Below are 18,581 nucleotides of genomic sequence, written 5' to 3'. Positions count from 1 at the left end.
AGTTCAACTCCGTGCCACCTGAGAAACAGTGACAGCACATTGAAGTTTAGCCTGCAAAGACTCACTGGCCAATGACCTCTTCAAGCATCTGATGTAGTGAGATGTACAAAGGGGAAGGCCATTATCAACTGGTGGTAGATGTTATCTGACTGTAAAGAACAACTCTGTGACAACGTGGAGCGTTTGTTTTTTTTTTTTTTTTTTTTTTTTTTTTTACAGTGCCGTGGAGTGCCTGAATGGGGCATAAGCGGTTCAGTGCTAGTTGAAAGATCATTTGTTGGGAATATTGCCAGACATGTCTGATACATTGGATAAGTCTGTAAGATCATCGGATGACTTTTATGGAGCTCTGAGATAAGGTGAGTCTGTGACTTTCCATGGGTGCTCTTTTCTCAGTTTTAATCCATCAAAACAAACAAAGTGTGACAGGCATTTGGCACTAAGCAAGCATGTTTCGTCATGGCTGGGGTCAGACAGGAGGATGAGGGTCTGGGAGAGGTGGCAGATGTGGCTCTAGCCTCATAAAGGGAGTGGATGCAGAGAAGCAGCTGCAGACGGGAGTGGGGTGACTCCAGGCATTGGCTGCCAAGTGTTCCCGTCATCTACTTTCTCTGCAGTTCAGTTTTATAGGCCAATAAAGCTCTTTCGCTCACAGGAATTCAAACTGACTTTCTGTTTGTTGCAGTCAAACCAGTCCTGAGGTCTCTGCTCCTGTAGGAGATACTCCCAACTATTATCCCTGGAACCTCCCAGGCTTTTCCTTTTCTCTGGAGCCCCAACAACTTCCTCTTAGGAATTTGTCTTTCAATCAGGTAATAAGACACGGAACTTCCAAAGTACAAACAAGTCACTTGCTCAGGAACCTCTAATAAGACAAATACACACACACACACACACCTTATTGTTTCCTGTTTTATATCTAGTTTTTAATTATTTGCTTGTTCTTGAGACGGGGCCTTGTTATGTAATCATGACTACCCTAGAATTCACTGTCTAGACCAGGCTGGTCTCAAACTCACAGAGATCCACCTGCCTCTGCCTTCTGAGTGCTGGGATTAAACACATGCACCACCATACCCAGTTTATGACTTGCTTCCATAATTTTGTTTTGTTTTGTTTTCTAATTTTGAGACAGGCTTTCTCTGTGTAGCCCTGACTGTCCTAGAACTCAGTTTGTAAACCAGGCTGGCCTTGAACTCGCAGAGATCCACTCTTGAGTGCTGAGTGCTTATAAAAGATGTGATCTACCACTTCCCGGCTTCTTTTTATAATTCTAACGAGCTCCCTGAATATGAAGAAGGTGGCTTACATAAGTAACATACCTTAGATTACTGGTTCTGTCACAGACACACATTTGGGAGTTCATCCTCCCTGCCCATAGCCACTGGGTTTCTGCTATTGTGTCAGGAATTATCCTTAGCTCTGGAAATCAAATGAAGATGTCTACTCTTCGTAAACTTACACTCTAATGAAACCAAAACAGAAAATAAGTTATCATGAATAACTATACCTAAGAACATAACATTTATTCAGCTATAATGAGAACCACATACAAAGGCATAAATCTAACCCATAACTAAAGCATAAAGTACCCTTTAGTATGCAGTGTGTGTGGGGGAAAGTTCAGAGTGCAGATTGAAAATGTTAGGGTGTTACAAATACACACAAATACATATTGACTGATATTGTTTTATATTACTTTATCAACTTTTCAAGTATATCTGAAACTTAACTCATCTTTTAATAACACCCACAGAATCTGTTCATTTTCAAAGGTTTCCTTATTTTAATTATCTTGTAGCTATAATTAATTGTTTCTTTGATATCTTATTAAATATAACCTAGAAGTTGGCTCTAAACCCCCAAGAAACAAGAGTTGCAAACCCTGGGTCCTGTGGGCCAGGCTGTAGGGAAATAACGAGTGGGAAACCTTATTTCTTTTACCAGGCAGGATTCTAGGAGTGTTGCCAACATTTTCAACCCAAACCAGAAATTTGATTTTCAAATTCACCAGCTAATCATATTTAAAAATACCTCACACAGGTCCAATAAGATCTGTCTGGACTGAGTTTGGCCTCCAGGTCTCCCATTGCTTGAGGTCCCACCACCCAGCATCACCACCACCCTTTGTTAATTAGCCCTGCTTTTGTTGAACGCTTGCCCTAAAAGGCTGTATTCCAGCAATATTATTACCTTTAACCTGGCTTTAACTGCCGGTGACTCATGTCTGGGCAGACTGGCTCAATAGCTTAACCAACCTGTTTTCAATGAAAACAGTTTGTAGTCCTTGATCCAATTTTCCTTTCACGGATCAGGGAATCATCAGTCAGAAGAGAGCTCGTGGGAGAAGAGGTGAGAATGTCCCATGATGAAGCGTACCTCCTTCTTTGGCATCCTTACAGAGGGTCGGCCTGGCTCACAGAGCTACAGGCATGCAGCTCACTGTCCATCAATGATGGGTCCATCCGTGAATGGATGGATCCATCCATAGACAGGGGACAGCCTATAACATTTCCAGGTTACCCAAGCTTATTCCTCTGAACAGCACAAAACAAAGTGATCCTGTGAAAATTATACAGAAGGAAATATAACCTAGGAGATGGCTCTAAAACCCCAAGAAACAAGGGTGGTAAACCCAGGTCCCTGTGGGCCAGGATGCAGGGAAATAAGGAGTAGGAAGCCTTATTTATTTTATCAGACAGTTGCCAAGCCTGGTAAGAGGCTAGGATGAGGGCTTAGTGTGTGATGGGTCAAAGTCCAGTAAAGGAAGATGGGAACGTTCTAGAATTGGATGGTGAAAGAACTTGATGCCAAAGAACTATTCACTTAACAAGGCTAAAATGTTGATTATTTTTGTTTTTGTTTTGTTTTGTTTTGTTTGGTTTGGTTTGGTTTGGTTTTGGTTTTGGTTTTTCGAGACAGGGTTTCTCTGTGTAGCCCTGGCTGTCCTGGAATTCACTTTGTAGACCAGGCTGGTCTCGAACTCAGAGATCTGCCTGCCTCTGCCTCCTGTAATCCAACTCTTGGAAGGCAGATGAAGGGAGATCAAAAGTTCAAGGCCCGCTTCTTCTGCTACATTGCTAGTTCTAGTTTGGGACCAACCTGGGTTACAGGAGATACACACACACACACACTTCATTTGCCAAGTGTTGACATTTTAACAAGTGCTGGGATCAAAGGCGTGCATCACCACGCCCGGCTAAATGTGGAATTTTATATCATGCATATTTTACCATGATAAAAACAAATGGCTTTCCAAAAAAATTGTCTTCCGTCCCTGTTATTGCTATTTAGAAATCATCTGTATCTTAAAGAAAAAGCAGAATCATCTTTAAGATAAAGATCTACTTTATCTTAAGACTTGTCTTGTTTAAAAAAAAAAAAAAAAACTTGTCTTGTTAAAATGTCAACACTTGGCAAATGAAGTGTGTGTGAATCTCATGTAACCCAGGTTGATCCCAAACTAGAATAACAATGTAGCAGAAGAAGCTGGCCTTGAACTTTTGATCTCCCTGCATCTACCTTCCAAGAGTTGGATTACAGTTATGAATCATCAGACATGGTTTATGTCATGCTGGGATTGTATCCCAGGATTTTATGCCTGCTTAGGCAAAAGCTCTACCAACCGAGCTACACCCTTTCCCCCCGGCCCCGCCCCTTCTCTTACTAGCTCCACGAGCGCCACCTTTAGGCTCTTTCAGTCATCACACCGCGCTCATTCTTTTACACTTGGCGCAACATTCAAAAGCCATCTGTTTCCCATCAGGCTCCTGAGCAAGGCTAACCCCTTATTGATATGATACACGGTATCCTACGGTATACTTTATAGGTATCCATAAAGGGTTTTCCATCTATTGAAATCTCATCTTATAGTCTTGCTTCCATTGTGTCTCCGCAGGTTCTCACGATGGCATGCTCCATCAACGCAGGTATCGCCATGTCGCTTTAGAATTGGAAATGTTTGGATCCACAAGGTGTATGGATTTTGGTCGCAAGACTTTCTATTAACAGTCAGGCCCAACACAGCTTAGTTTATGAAGTCTGATTTTTCTAACCACCTGCCTTCTCCCTTTATCTGCTGTTATTTGTCCCAGCATACCTCCCCCTCATGGTTCACTTTTTAATCTATCTTGGGGAAATTTCCATGGTTTCTCTTGCCTGTGTATTTCACTTCCTCTCCTTTTCTAAGGTGTGGCACATAGCCAGATAGCTGACAATAGTTATCTTCTGCTCCCTTCTCCCCTGTTGCCTTCTATTGTGTAAACTGGGAAAGTTAAAGACTCACTTCCCATGAGCCTTTTCAGCTAGGAGTAGCCAAGTGACAGTTTCGGCCAACAGAACAGAAGCAGACTTTAGTGGAAAATGTTTTAGTTTTTCTGATGAAAGAAAGCAAAAAAGAAGCAAATGGACACACACAGCCCCAGTTTCTTCCCCTGCTCTTGGGTTTTGTTTTTGTTGTTGTTGTTGTTGTTGTTGTTGTTGAACATGATATTTGGAACTGGAACAATACCACCTTGAAGGAAAGCCCTAGAAAGTTCTGAGGCGCTGGCTCTGACATCTCTGAGCCAGGACCCAGTGCCAGCAGCCACTTACCTCGACCCCTTGCTTGCTCATTATCTGAGAGAGGAAGCAAAACCAGGAGCCACTGTTAGTCATGTTTTTCTGTTGCCCAAAGCTGAAAACGTTTCTTACTCTTGCCTAGTATAAGAGATATAATATTTACTTCAAAGTGTTGTAAAGATAAATGTAGGTAATGTCATTAGTAATTGTTTGGCATTTAGGGTACCCTAGCTACTGTTCTGAGCACTTTACATATGTGGATTATCTAAACTCTCTCAAAAATGCTTGTGAAGCCGGGCGTGGTGGCGCACGCCTTTAATCCCAGCACTCTGGAGGTAGAGGCAGGTGGATCTCTGAGTTCGAGGCCAGCCTGGTCTACAAAGTGAGTTCCAGGACAGCCAGGGCTACACAGAGAAATCCTGTCTCGAAAAACAACAACAACAAAAAAAGACATGATGGCCCTCTCCACCTTAAAGACAAAGAAATGAAGCCACTTACTCAAAATTAACAACTTATGAATGACAAGATTTTGTGTACTGTCGTCTGACTCCAGTCTGTCTACTTACTTACAAAGCACTTAGCCCAGAAGTACGAAGTTGGCACCCTGAAGCTGCTGGCAATACTAACGATGGTGATTAAGGAACATTTCCCTCTGGGGTGACTTGAAAGCCGAGCACCTGTGGTTGGGAAATGTACTGTGCACATGAAGGCAAAAACACTTGGACAACAAGATAAGCAATCCTGCGACAGGAGTCTTAAAACTAACAAGGCAGAGTTTGGGGTCAACTCCAATGGCATTCCAGGAGCCATCCATGATTCCCTTCCTTAGCTCTGTCCTCATCCGTAGGCCTCCATTCCCTGAGGACTATGTTCTTACCCGCCCCACCCCCACCCCCCGCTGTGATCCGCACCCACTCCCAGCCCTCCACCATCGGGATCACAGCTTTTCTTTATTTTGGGCTAAAACATCTTATACTTTTGTTCTTGTTGTTTTTATTTTGTTTGTTTGTTTGTTTGTTTTTTCGAGACAGGGTTTCTCTGTGTATCAATGGCTGTCCTGGAACTCACTTTGTAGACTAAGCTGGCCTCGAACTCAGAAATCCCCCTGCCTCTGCCTCCTGAGTGCTGGGATTAAAGGCGTGTGCCACCATGCCCGGCAACATATTATACTTTTAACTACCAATTGTGGCCACTAGGTGTCAGCATCTATCACAAAATGAGCCATTGCTCACACCAGCCTTCTTCAAATTTAAGCTCAAGACTGCAGTTATGTAAAAGCAAATCTGTTTTCTGGTCTATGGATGCTTAGTCTTTTTCTTGTTTTCTTGTTGTTTCCAGGCAGCAGACAGAAAAGGAAAGCAAAAGCTATTTCTTTTGATCTGCTAACCCAAGAGAGCCAGCTGCCACTACTGCGCTCTGGTGGGGACTGCAAGGAGTTATGAAAACTTTAAAGAGTGAAAAAGGGCCTGTCCCTCATGGATTCTGTTGGCATGCAGAAGCTTTAGTTGGCTACCATGAAGTAAGGCATCCTATGTGATTGGCTGGGGCACACATTTGATTTCCTCTATCAGTACAGAACTGAAAGCAGGTAGCTGAGAGGATTGGGGAGTGTCAGTCACTATCAAGGGCTGAGCAAGCCGGGCAGCAGATAGAGGAGCTCTGATAGAAGCTCACTTGTGGAATTAGTAACTAATCCATCAGGGGTTGTAGGATAGGCTGACTTCGAAAGCTATTTGCTGTAGATGGGGTTGGTTCCCTGAGCAGGGGTTAGGTTAAAGTTCTATTTTGATATATACTTTGTCGTATGTTTCCATCTCCCTGTGGTAAGCAGTAATCTTAGCTTTACATTTTTTTTATCATGTTTACAATGTATAAAGTGCATTTGTGTTTATCTCATGATTAGTGAGTGATACGAGACTTTGTCTCTTTACTGTAAAGCCAAGGAGTAGACTCAGAAATGTTCATTAATCCAAGCACCGTGGCGATGAAAGAACTTTAGGGGTGTGTGTGTGTGTGTGTGTGTAGGTGTGTGTGTGTGCCTGCTTGTGTATGGGGGTGGGGGGGAAGGTGCCTGCTTTAGGACTTCAAGTTCAGAGACACAGGTTCAAAAAGCACTAAATTGCTTTACAGAAGAAAGTAGAGGGTGTGGAAGCTAATAAAGATAAACAGTGCTAGTTTACCTTTGTAGTAAATGCCTATTGAATACCGGAGAGAGGGCGAGGCTACATGATAGGTAAGGTGAGGGACAAGAAGCCAGGTATGACTGGAAGTGGTGGTGTAAATCTTTAATCCCAGCACTTGGGAGACAGAAGCAGGCAGATCTCTGAGTCTGACACCAGCCTGGTCTACAGAGTGAGTTCCAGGACAGCTGGGGCTACACGAAGAAACCCTGTCCTGAAAAAAACAAACAGAAAGAAAGGAAGGAAGGAAGGAAAGAAGGAAGGATGGAAGAAAAAGCCAGTGTGGGACTTATGTATCCACTTCCAGCGTTGAACAGGTTGATACCAGAGGACCGTTACACTGTCCAGGCCAGCCTGAACTATATAGTAAACTCCAGGCCAGTCATAAGATTCCCATCTCAAATAAAAACAACAAAAAGAAGAGAATCCAGGCATGATGGCACATTCCTCAAATTCTGTTGCTTAGGTTGCTGAGTCACAAGAGGATCACAAGTTCAAGGCCAATCTGGGCTACATACAGCGTTCTAGATTAGCCTGGGCTGATAGTAAGACTCTGACTCACTCACTCAACCAACAGACCTATTATCAATAAACCAATAAAATAATCCAAACACATAGTAAAAATGTCATACTAGATACACAAAGGAAGGCTAGATATGTATTCACCTTAGTTTTTCTGACTGGGTCTCATTGAATCTAGAGGTTGCTCTTTTAGCTAGACTCGACTGATTGGTAGGCAAGGCCCCTCCTGGCTTTGACCTCAGCACAGGAGCTAGAGACGTGCACTGCCACACTGGCTTTAACTGGGCACTGAGCATCTAAACTTGGCTCTTTGTGTTTGTACAGAGGCATTTTACCCATCGAGCTATCTCCCCAGTCTCCAGAGACATCATAGCATCCATCTGGAGTCTCTGATGTAACATAAATACTAGTCATGCAAGATGCCTGTAGCCAAAGGCGAAGGTAACCAAGAATGCCCATTGCCAGAGAGTGACTTGAGATCTGATTCAGTCCTGTTGCCTTAATGGTATCTAGACTCTGGAAAGCTCTCTCAACACAGCTTTCATTGCAAGTTTCTTCTTTTCACAGAAGTCATTTTGAGGTAGGACAGAAAGACTGGGAGATTTGAGGGACACAAGAGGGATTAGAGTCAGTAGAGAAACAAGAATCCCAGCATAAAATTACATTCGCTGTAAAGGCTGTAGGCACATCCCTTGTGCATGCATGTATATATAATTGAATGTTCATGATCACGGGGGCGGCAGGGCTTCATTCATTTCTGTCACTCATTGCCTGAGAGTCTCAAACTGTTACGGTAAAGCAGAGGGGGTACCTTTGGCAGTTGGGGCTAAGATGTGCCACTAAGAGATCACACCGTGCAATAGATCTAATGCAAGAGGTTTAGTTGTAGAGGGGGGAAACAAAAGGCTGTCCAGATGTGAGAACATGAGAGAGAGATAGAGACAGAGAGACAGAGACACTGGAAGACAGAGAAGAAACATGGACCTTTTAAAGGGGGAGCTAGTCCACTTGATTTACAACACAGACAACTTTGCCCATAGAAAAGGTACTCTACCTTCCTGAAGCCCAGTAGGTTAGCTTTTGGTTAATCTATTATAATGTCAGGTGTTGCTGTGGAAGCACTCATGGATACAGTCATGACTGCAAATTCTACCAGAATCTTAATTGTGAATTCTGGTTCTCTTCATCGTCGTGCTTAAGTCTGTATTAAAAAGCTCTTTTGATGGTTGGTGATGGTGCAAGCCTTTAAATCCTAGCACTGAGGAGGCAGAAGCAAGCAGGTCTAAGTTCAAGGACAGCCTGGTCTACAGAGCAAGTTCTCGGATGCCCAGGGCTACACAAAGACCCCTTGTCTCAAATAAAATCAACAATAATAATTAATAAGTAAAAATAATAGTAACAATAAAGATCTTTCATAAAATGCCCAACTCTACCATACTGGCTAGTCCTGAAGTCTTTTCAGTGTTGGTCTGGCTTGAGTTGAGATTCCTAAAACTCTAAGGGAATTCCCATCCCCCACTGCCAAGTGAAACAGTAGGGAGCTGTGACTCTTACCTGTAACCCCAAATGCTGACACTCTGTGACCTCCTAAAGTCACGATGCTGCTAAGTCTTGAACCACGACTGACATCCCATTCAGTTAGTACTGCCTAGCAATGCAAAATCTACAGCTGTCATCTTAAAGGGAATAAAAGACAGTTTATTTTGGAGCCATTTGAAATGATCATGCCCATGAACAGATGTAGACTACCCCAAATCTCATGTTCCAATGTAGAAGCCGTTTCATGAAGTCTTCCTAGTTTTGCAGAACAAAGAAAGACATAAGTCAAGGCAAGTTTAAACTATATTGGTGGTTACATCAGAGAGGTGGTTACAGCAAGATGGGGGAGACTTTTCTATACACCCAAGATGCTATCGGATGACATTCTTAGCTTTGGGACTGACCGAAGACTGTGAGTCTGCAAAGGTTTTTAATCTATTATGTTAAAGGCCTTGCAGAGATCAGCAAGGAATGACTGCTCCAGAGGGCTAGAACTAGCCCAACAGAAGGTAGTTAGCCTCTGGCCCAGAAACATTCCAGTCTCCCTACTGTACTGAAATTCTAATCACTGGTCCATCGGTCTCTATAGACATAACTTTTCAGGAGTGTCCAGTCATAGTCCTAGATGAGCTTCCAGAAGTCCCTGTGTTTGAAAGAGACATTAACTGATCACCCCATCTTATGCAGAGAGGGACTTGAACTCGTAGCCATTCAGTTCTGGGACCACCCACTGCTCACCTCATTTCTGTTCATCCCAGGCTCCCTTTCACAATCTCCAGGTTTCCTTTGTCCAACCCGCAGACTACAGCCCTAGGGTATATTGAAACAAAAAATATCTTTGCAGTCTTCCGATTAACAACGATCTGAAGAAGGTCAATTACAAAAATCTTCTGTTAAGAGGTAATTAGTTAAATGAACTAGAAAGGTAAAAATACAGCTTGATGTGTAATAGTTTAGTGGCCCTTACGGAACCATCGACCGCCAGCGGGAGTAGTAAGCACAGAACAAAGATGAGGTGACGTCTGTTTGTGTGGATGGTTAGCCTCTTACCTGGGGAAGACTTCAGTACTTAGCAGCTTCTGACCTCCAAAAGCCCATAGAAACATTTTAAAACAATTAAAATAGTGTTAAGTGAGCCCATTGAAAATCACTTCTCTGCAAGGGCACTGCTGCAGCTGAATATAGGTTTCTCTTCCACAGCCAATTAATTCTGCCTTTCTTAAAGGGAACGTCTGATTGCCTCCAGCTACAAAGAGCACCGCCCCGCCCCCCCCCCATCCCCACCCCGAACCCACAGAACAGAAAAGCTATCTGCATAGTTTATGTTAATACAAACCTGCAGGTGGTAAATGGCTGTTCTTTGGAATAACAGCGGTTGGCTATGGGGAGAGGTGGAGATGCATCAGAAAAAGAAAACACTAAAGCAAGAAATCAATTGGTCTTAAGCTATTTACCAACTGGATCGCCCCAGGGTCCCTTTCTGAGCCCGGGTTTCTTGGGCCCAGACTCCACTCTGATTCAGCGGAAACTCCTCATTTCACCTCACCTCCCACCCCCTTTCACCTCACCCCTGCTTTCTCCTCTCTGCAGCAATCCTGGGTTAATGAACTACCTGCCTCTCCTTAGAAGAAAGATCCTTCCAGTCAGGGTCAAACCAAACCACAGCTCCTCATACATCTCACAGCAGGAGCCTTCCTCCTGAAGATCGGCTCTAATTCTATGCCGTTGGGTCCAAAGGAAACTGCGTTTCCCCAGATTCTGCCTGTTAGACAAAACCCAGCATTCCTTAGGACCTTGTGAAGCCAGTCCCCCTCTACCCAAGAAACCATCTTCCTTATCTCTGGCAGAGGGACCTATGGCTATCTGTTGTGCCTATTAGCATACCAAGGGGGGTGTTGCTCCCCATCAGCATGAGAAGACCAAGAGAGGGCATCCCAGAACTTGCTCTGTAGACCAGGCTGTCCTTGAACTTAGATCTGCTTGCTTCTGCCTCCTCAGTGCTAGGATTTAAAGGCTTGCACCATCACCAACCATCAAAAGAGCTTTTTAATACAGACTTAAGCACGACGATGAAGAGAAACAGAATTCACAATTATGCCCTCTCTTGGTCTTCTCTTTTGCCCTCATGTTTCTCTCTCTCTCTCTCTCTCTCTCTCTCTCTCTCTCTCTCTCCTCTCAGTCCACTACTTGGCCACCTTGCTCTGGAATCTTCCAGATGTCTCTGGCTATTCTCTCCCTCATACTTAGAATAAAACCTTCTCCTTAAGCATACCTCAGGAGTGGCATGTCATCAGTTTATACATATGCCCCTGGTGGAACTGCAAGGTAGTCTGGTCCATGCTTTTAACTTCCGGTGAGATGGTATAATATAGAGTCTTGGTCTAGATTTTTATTGTTGTTTAGAGACACCATGACCAGTGCAACTTCTACAAAGGAAAATATTTAATTGAGGCTGGCTTACAGTTGAGAGGTTTAGCCCGTTATCATCATGGCAGAGAGCATGGTGATGGTGACATACGGCTTAGCAAGCAGGCAGACATGACGCTGGAGAGGTAAGTGAGTTCTACACTTGGATCTGTTGGCTGCATGAGATTGTCCTGATCTGAGATACTGGCTAGCCTTGAGCTTCTGAGAACTCAAAGCTCACTTCCTAATGACACACCTCCTTTAGCAAGGCCACACCTACTCCAACAAAGAAATACCTTCTAATAGTGCCACTCCCTATGGGCCTATGGGACCATTTTTATTCAAACCACCACAGATGATGGCATGTCATTTTATTGGCAATCATTGGGGTCTATGGATATGTGTGGATGGTGCCCAGAACTGCAGTATGCTAGGGTAATTTTTACTGTAGGCGGAAAGGCTTAACCTTGGCTGGCTTAAGTAACTTTAGCTGGCCTAGGGTGTAGGGGAGCTATCTATGATTCTTTGATAACTGACCTAAGAATGCTTAGGGTTTCAGAATAGTGATCCTGAGTGTGAAGACCTCAAGAGTGGCAACAGGGAGCTTCTGGAGTCATTATTCTGCATAAGACAGGCACAATACCTGAGAGCTTTCCTGACTTTGGGACTGGTTAGCACCAGATGGACACCCATTCTAGGGTCAGTGAGTCAACAGATGTAAGTATCAGAATACCAAAAATAAGATTCCATACAGGGGCAGCAGAAAATGTACAGGCCGGACTGTTTGCTCTGGCTATTGTGAACTGCCCCCTGGGAAGACTAGATAGTCAGAAAATAAAGGGGGTATGAGGATGGAGAGGGCCCTTTACTCTTAATATCTAACTCTGGCTCCAATTTGTCTCATTGGATGACATCCTGGAATTTAGGCATCACTGATCAGATCACCTGCAAAAGAAGTGAGAAACATCTCACAAATAAGATCATCAAAATGGCCACGGAACTATATGCATATCTTAAATCCAATCTCCTGACATAAGAAAAGGTGCCTTTGATGGATATTTTTATGTCTTTTAGCGTTCCCTTCTTTGCATGATGACAATGTTCCCAACACATCTCTTCTTCAAGGGCAGAATTCTTTAGACAAGAATAGTAAGTATACCAGTGCATATTTCCCCTGATATTTAAACTCAGTTGCAGAATAAATAATCTTAAAGCCCCAAGACACACATACAGAACAGTTGAGCCACAGTGGGCTATGTGCCTTCCAATGTTTGTACTTGACTCTTTGGCTGTGTCTGTTTGCTTTGTCACTGAAGTTGCTAACTTTGTTGTTGTTTTATTGTTTGGTTTGGTTTGTTGCCATTATTGTTTTTGTTATTATTTGTCCTGAAATTCTTTTCTGTGGGGAAAAGGCAGATCTTTTCTGTGCTGCCTCCTCTAGAAGTCAGCTGGCTGCAGTCAGCTTGCTAGATACCAGACTGTCCATTTCACCCTCACCCTTCTCCCCACCTCTGAGTATCTGGAAGAATTCAGGGAAGTAGCTACAATGTTCCCACCTCTCAAGACAGAAGGGGTCCTAAACAAGTGCTGCTGATGGGACCAAGCCTTTGATCTCTGTGTGATGTTTCTGAAAGACCTACAATGTGAGGACTCCCCCACGTTCTGACTCAGGAGAGGTGACACCCCAAATCACTCACGAGAAATGGTCTTGATGCAAACCACAAGAGGACTTTTATTCCAAGAGCACTCTGGGGCCCACAGTCATACACCACGCAGGGGTAGAGGACCATGCGGGCCCTGAGTAGCTGGGTAAGGTGGTATTTAAAGGAAGAAACCACAACTCAAGGGGGTGGGGAGGACGTTGTTAGAAAACACCAAAAATACCAGTTAAGAGTACGAGGGTGTGGAAGTCACAAGAGTCACAAGGAATACTTGGTAATTGTGCAGGTTATTTCTCAAGACAGTTTCTATGAGCCTCTAACAATAGCACATTTGCATAGTGGGTTCCATGAACGGTCAGGGTGACCTTTTTTTAAACAAACACTCCCTGAACCCAGGAAGCAGGTGGGTGAAGGAATGGCGCCATCTGTTTTATGAATAGCATGCCTTGGAGCATTGAGTCACAAAGGTCACATTTTCAAGCCTGGGCCTAAAGGCCTAGTTTTTTTTTGTTGTTGTTTTTATGTTATACTTTTTTATTCCCTGCCAGGGACACCTATGAGACCTCAGTTCATTAGTGCAAATATATAGAAAGAATTTTAAAACTATTTCTGTTTCAGAAATTCTATGGAACTCTCATTATCCTAGCAAAATTAAAGCAAAAAGGGGAATCAGTGATTATTTAAATAAATTTAAAATATACTGGCCTGGACAAGACACTGGTACAAGAAAATTGGAGTAATTTTCCAGAGACTGAACACTTTCTAAGAATTACAGGTTTTTGGCAGCCAAATATCCCAGTAAACATGTCTGGGCAAATACTGGGGAATTTTAAATATCTAATATTCCTCTTTATCTCTCTATTCTCCTTGCCTACTTTATGCTGTTGATGCTGTGATGCTTGTTGTTGTTGTTATTTTTTTTCAAGACAGGGTTTCTCTGTGTAGCCCTGACTGTCCTGGAACTCACTTTGTAGACCAAGCTGGCCTCAAACTCAGAAATCCACCTGCATCTGCCTCCCCAGGGCTGGGATTAAAGGCCTGCACCACCATGCCCTGCTGCTTTTTCTTTCTCTCTTTCTCTCTTTTTTTCTTTCTTTCTTTCTTTCTTTCTTTCTTTCTTTCTTCCTTTCTTTCTTCCTTTCTTTTCTTTCTGAAATAAAGTTTCCCTCACTCTCAATACTAAGTTGCCTTAAACCTAAGCTACTCCTTTTAACTTTTACTCAGCTTCAGGAGTGCCAGGATTAGGGACAGGAGCTACTTTGTCCAGCTCGTTCTTACTTTTCCCCCCACCGTGTCTCAGCAATGCCTGCTGAGCTGCTCTCCTCCAGCAGCACTTGGTTTTCTGCAGAATGATGCTGCCTTATTGAATGACCATGTGTGTTGTTAGCACAGAGCTTCCTACAGTGGATAAGCCATGGGCATGGTTCCCAAGATGTTCCTGGGTTTGGGAAGTACTTTCTGGTTGTGCATTTTTTATTATCCCCGTGGGTCATGTATGGATTGCAGATTAAGAATCTTGGTCTAATGGGAAAGGTAAACAAAAAGTTATGCCAGAGGACATTTGCTCCAAAGAACGGAAGTAGCTACTGCAGGGGTTCTGGGGAGCTGGCTGTACATCAGAAGTGTTATTAAACAGCTCCCCAGGAGATACCCGTCCTGATGATCTGCAAAAGGCCAGCAAGGACACACTTAGCTCTAACACTCCCTAAAGCCAAGTGGCCCTGCCCTGTACTGAGAACAGGTGAGCAGCAACCAGAGCTACAGAAACCATCTGGGGTCAAATTCAAAAAGAGAAGCAGGGGCAGGTCTTTCATTTAAAGAAAACCTTGGTGCTGGTGAGATGGCTCAGCGGTTAAGAGCACTGACTGCTCTTCCAAAGGTCCAGAGTCCAAATCCCAGCAACCACAATGTGGCTTACAACCATCTATAACAAAAATCTGATGCCCTCTTCTGAAGTGTCTGAAGACAGCTACAGTGTACACACATATAATAAATAAATAAATAAATCTTTAAAAAAAAAAAAAAAGAAAACCTTGTGGGCAGAGTGAGAAAGTGGTTCCAGTCTCCCTATTTCAAGATGGACAGGGGCCTAGGAAGTGCTGGTCTTGGCCTGCATTGTCTTAGTTAGGTTTCACTGCTGTGAACAGACACCATTGTAGGCGTCCAGCGGCCATGGAGAACTGGGTCTACCAGAAAAGGGGGCTGGAAGTGAAAAAGGACGGGGTGCAAGAGAAAGATGAAGCCAAGACAAAAAGTTTCTAATCAAGGCTCAAGGTTTAATATTCAGCACTGTGTTGGAGAGCCCACAGCCCCATCCTTTGTTTCAGCTAGACTGAGTTGCAAAGCAAGCTCATCAGGCAGTGAATTCCTCAAAGCTCCTGTAAGAAATTGCAAATGCAGAGAGGCCAGCCAACTCTAGCTAAGTTGTAAAATCATTGTGTCAAGCACTCAAGGTCTCTTTAGCCTACTCAAGGCTGGAGGAAGGGCACACACCATGACCAAAGTAAGTCTTATAGAAGACAACTTTTAATGTGGGCTGGCTTACAGATTCAGAGGTTCTGTCCAATAGCATCAAGGTAGGAACATGGAAATATCCAGACAAGCATGGTGCAGGAAGGCTGCTAGCAAAATACTGACTTCCAGGCAGCTAGGATGAGGATCTTATAGCCCACACCCACAGTGACACACCTACTCCAACACGGCCACACCTTCTAATCCTGCCACTCCCTGGGCTAAGCATATACAAACCATAACAGGTATTAAGATGTGTTTGGTGTTCGTAGTGAGAAAGTTAGCTACATGTGACTAAACTCTTTTTCTGTTGTTGTTTTTTCGAGACAGGGTTTCTCTGTATAGCCCTTTGTAGACCAGGCTGGCCTCGAACTCAGAAATTCGCCTGCCTCTGCCCCTCCCTAGTGCTAGGATTAAAGGCATGTGCCACCACGCCTGGCTGTGACTAAACTCTTGCAAAACCATCTAGAACAATTCTGTCCATAAAGGAAAATATGCACTACACTTCCTTCAGACAGGGTTATCATTCAAGACTGCAAAAACCAGGGCTGGTGGGCAGAATTGACAACAGAAATAATAATTCCATCAAAATATTAGCTGAGTATTTATTGTGCTTTATGCTCATTACTTACTTTTCATAATTGGCTTTAAGAAGTAGCACTTGGCTTCCTGTTCGGCCGCCATCGGAGAGCAGCAGCCATGGCCCTGTGCTACCCCATGGCCATGGGCCTTAACAAGGGCCACAAGGTGATGAAAATAAGAGGAGACACAGCTGGCGCCTCGGGCGCCTCACCAAGCACACCAAGTTCGTGCAGGACATGATCCGGGAGGTGTGCGGCTTTGCGCCCTAAGAGTGAGCTGAGAGCCATGGAGTTGCTCAAAGTGTCCAAGGACTAGCACACACTCAAGTTCATCAAGAAGAGAGTGGGCAGCCGGGCAGTGGTGATGCACACCTTTAATCCCAGCACTTGGGAGGCAGAGGCAGGCGGATTTCTGAGTTCAAGGCCAGCCTGGTCTACAAAGTGAGTTCCAGGACAGCCAGGGCTACACAGAGAAACCCTGTCTCAAAAAAAAACAAAACAAAACAACAACAAAAAAGAAGAGAGTGGGCACGCACATCCGTGCCAAGAGGAAGGCGGTGGCCAAGAAGGATTGATAACCCTCCCCAATAAAAGATCGTTCCTACAAAAATAAAATAAAAAGATTGGGAGGCAGAGGCAGACAGATCTCCGAGTTCAAGGCCAGCTTGATTTACAGAGTGACAGCCAGGTTTTCACAAAGAAACCCTGTCTCCAAAAGCAAAGCTGGGTGGCAGTGGCACTGGAGTTTAATCCCAGTACTTAGGAGGCAGAGGCAGGGGGATCTTTGTGAGTTTAAGACCAGTTTGGTCTACAGAACGATTTCCAAGACAGCCAGGACTACATAGTAAGATGCTATCTCAAATAACTGAACAAGCAGAAACCAAACAACGGATCAAAAGAGTAGCTATGATTGCTCTGTTTGTTTTGTTTTGTTTTGTTTTGTTTTGTTTTGTTGCCGCAGACCCTCTGGGCCCCTTTGTCTGTGTGGAACGGGTCTCTAGTCGGGTGGGCAAAGCATCGGATGAATGACAGATGCACACAGGAGAGGATGTGTAGAATCTGAATGTATTTTTTCAAATCGAGCATCAAACTTTTTATACAGAAGACAATAAGGAAGTTGGGTGACACACTCGCAAGGTACAAAGAGGTTACTAAATTCTTACATAAAACAGAGGAATGCAAACACAGAAGGTCTAACGGGAACCACCTGGAATAGAATTCATTGTTAACAACTGGGATCAACAATGGCTCCACCTAAGATTCACTTAATCTTAGAAGCCAGGGTCAAGGGCTCCATGCCCTTGCCATAGTTCCTATTTTAGTCTATTGTATAGTCCACCTTCCCCTTAGGCCATTGTAAATACGTGTGTATGGGTGTAACTCAGCTATAGTTCTAAGTGTCTATTCTGGTTTCTCCTTAGGTCTGAAACTTCCTTCTTCCTTGGTGATGGTAAATTCCTGTGTAGGGGAGTGACTTAGCTTTTATTCAAAGTGATAGTGTAGTACCAGAGGCTATTCTGAATGTCACTGAATAGCAACATTCTTACTGAATTTCAAGCCCATGGTCTTGCTCAAGGACGTTCTAGGACTGTTGGAACTCTGGCGAAGGCTTTAGCTATGTCAGAATTCAATCTTAAAAGGCACTTATAATAGGATATTAATAAAAGAGAGCACATGGATCCATACACTAGACTACTAAAGTGGGAATGGAAAATTAATGTATGGGTTAGAGAGAACGCCAGAGTCCAGGAGTGAGTTTCTGTTAAACTCTTTTGCCTCGTGAGTAGCTTCTAAGCCTCAGCCTGTCAAGATGACTCGACCAGAGATCGTGGCGTTTTGTTTTGTTTTGTTTTGTTTTTCGAGACAGGTTTTCTCTGTGTAGCGCTGACTCCTGGAACTCACTCTGTAGACCACTCTCAGAAATCTGCCTGCCTCTGCCTCTCAAATTCTGGAATTAAAGGTGTGCACCACCACGCCCGACTATAATTCTTCTTTTAATAGATGAGGAACTTAAGGCTTACAAGCCTGAAACGTAAAATGAATGCCCCTAAGAAACTTTACTCAGGCTATTGCAATAGGAATAATGTTCATTTTGAATATCATTTCAAAGACAGCAAAGTGGGGCTCAGGCTTTTATAAAATCAGGGTAAGAAGGGAGTTAGCCATATAGGATCTCTGTGGAAGGACAGAGACAGGTCGAAGAAGACATATGGGAGGACAGAGTAGCTCTTTACTGTTTTCAACAATACAGTGGGTGCTAGAATTTCCTGCTTCCCCCAGACCCCCTAGATGTCAAGTAAAATTCAGTGTTGTCACAGGTTGAGTAACCTGTCCGAGGTCAATCAGCCAGATAGTGGCCCAGCTGGATTCACATCCAGACTGCTGGGTGTAATCCATTCTAGCCTTGTAATCTGAACAATCAGAGATATTCCTTAGCCAGACAAACCAGCAGAGGAAGAAGCAGAGACCAAGGTCCAACCCAAATTATCCTGTGACCTCTGCTAACAATCACAGGACTTATTCCAATTAAATGGCTTCGAGACCAGTATTTGAAGACTCTTGCAAACCAGGACCCTTGTCCGAGGCTGAGAGAGTAGTTTCTACTTATAGCCGAAGGGAAC

General features: G+C 43.8%; 2 long non-coding RNA genes across 4 annotated transcripts; one reads left to right on the top strand and one right to left on the bottom strand.

The window, feature by feature from the left end:
* Positions 1-218: 218 nt before the first annotated feature.
* On the top strand, positions 219-6,456 carry Gm33036. Of its 2 annotated transcripts, XR_003952856.1 has the most exons (4): positions 219-359; positions 686-812; positions 3,899-3,929; positions 5,899-6,456. It is a non-coding gene; the product is annotated as a predicted gene, 33036 (long non-coding RNA). The 2 variants fall into 2 exon arrangements; XR_003952855.1 differs by lacking the exon at positions 5,899-6,456 and having other exon boundaries at positions 3,899-4,054.
* A 2,630-nt stretch (positions 6,457-9,086) lies between these two features.
* Positions 9,087-9,995, bottom strand: Gm32960 (predicted gene, 32960). Of its 2 annotated transcripts, NR_168254.1 has the most exons (3): positions 9,852-9,995; positions 9,540-9,611; positions 9,087-9,444 (listed from the first exon to the last, which is right to left on the bottom strand). It is a non-coding gene; the product is annotated as a predicted gene, 32960 (long non-coding RNA). The 2 variants fall into 2 exon arrangements; NR_168068.1 differs by having other exon boundaries at positions 9,087-9,611.
* Between the last annotated feature and the right edge of the window lie 8,586 nt (positions 9,996-18,581).

The sequence above is a fragment of the Mus musculus genome, chromosome 19 (genome assembly GCF_000001635.26).
Source record: "Mus musculus strain C57BL/6J chromosome 19, GRCm38.p6 C57BL/6J".
In the NCBI taxonomy this organism is placed as follows: domain Eukaryota; kingdom Metazoa; phylum Chordata; class Mammalia; order Rodentia; family Muridae; genus Mus; species Mus musculus.
This window is presented reverse-complemented; position numbering and strand designations above follow the sequence as displayed.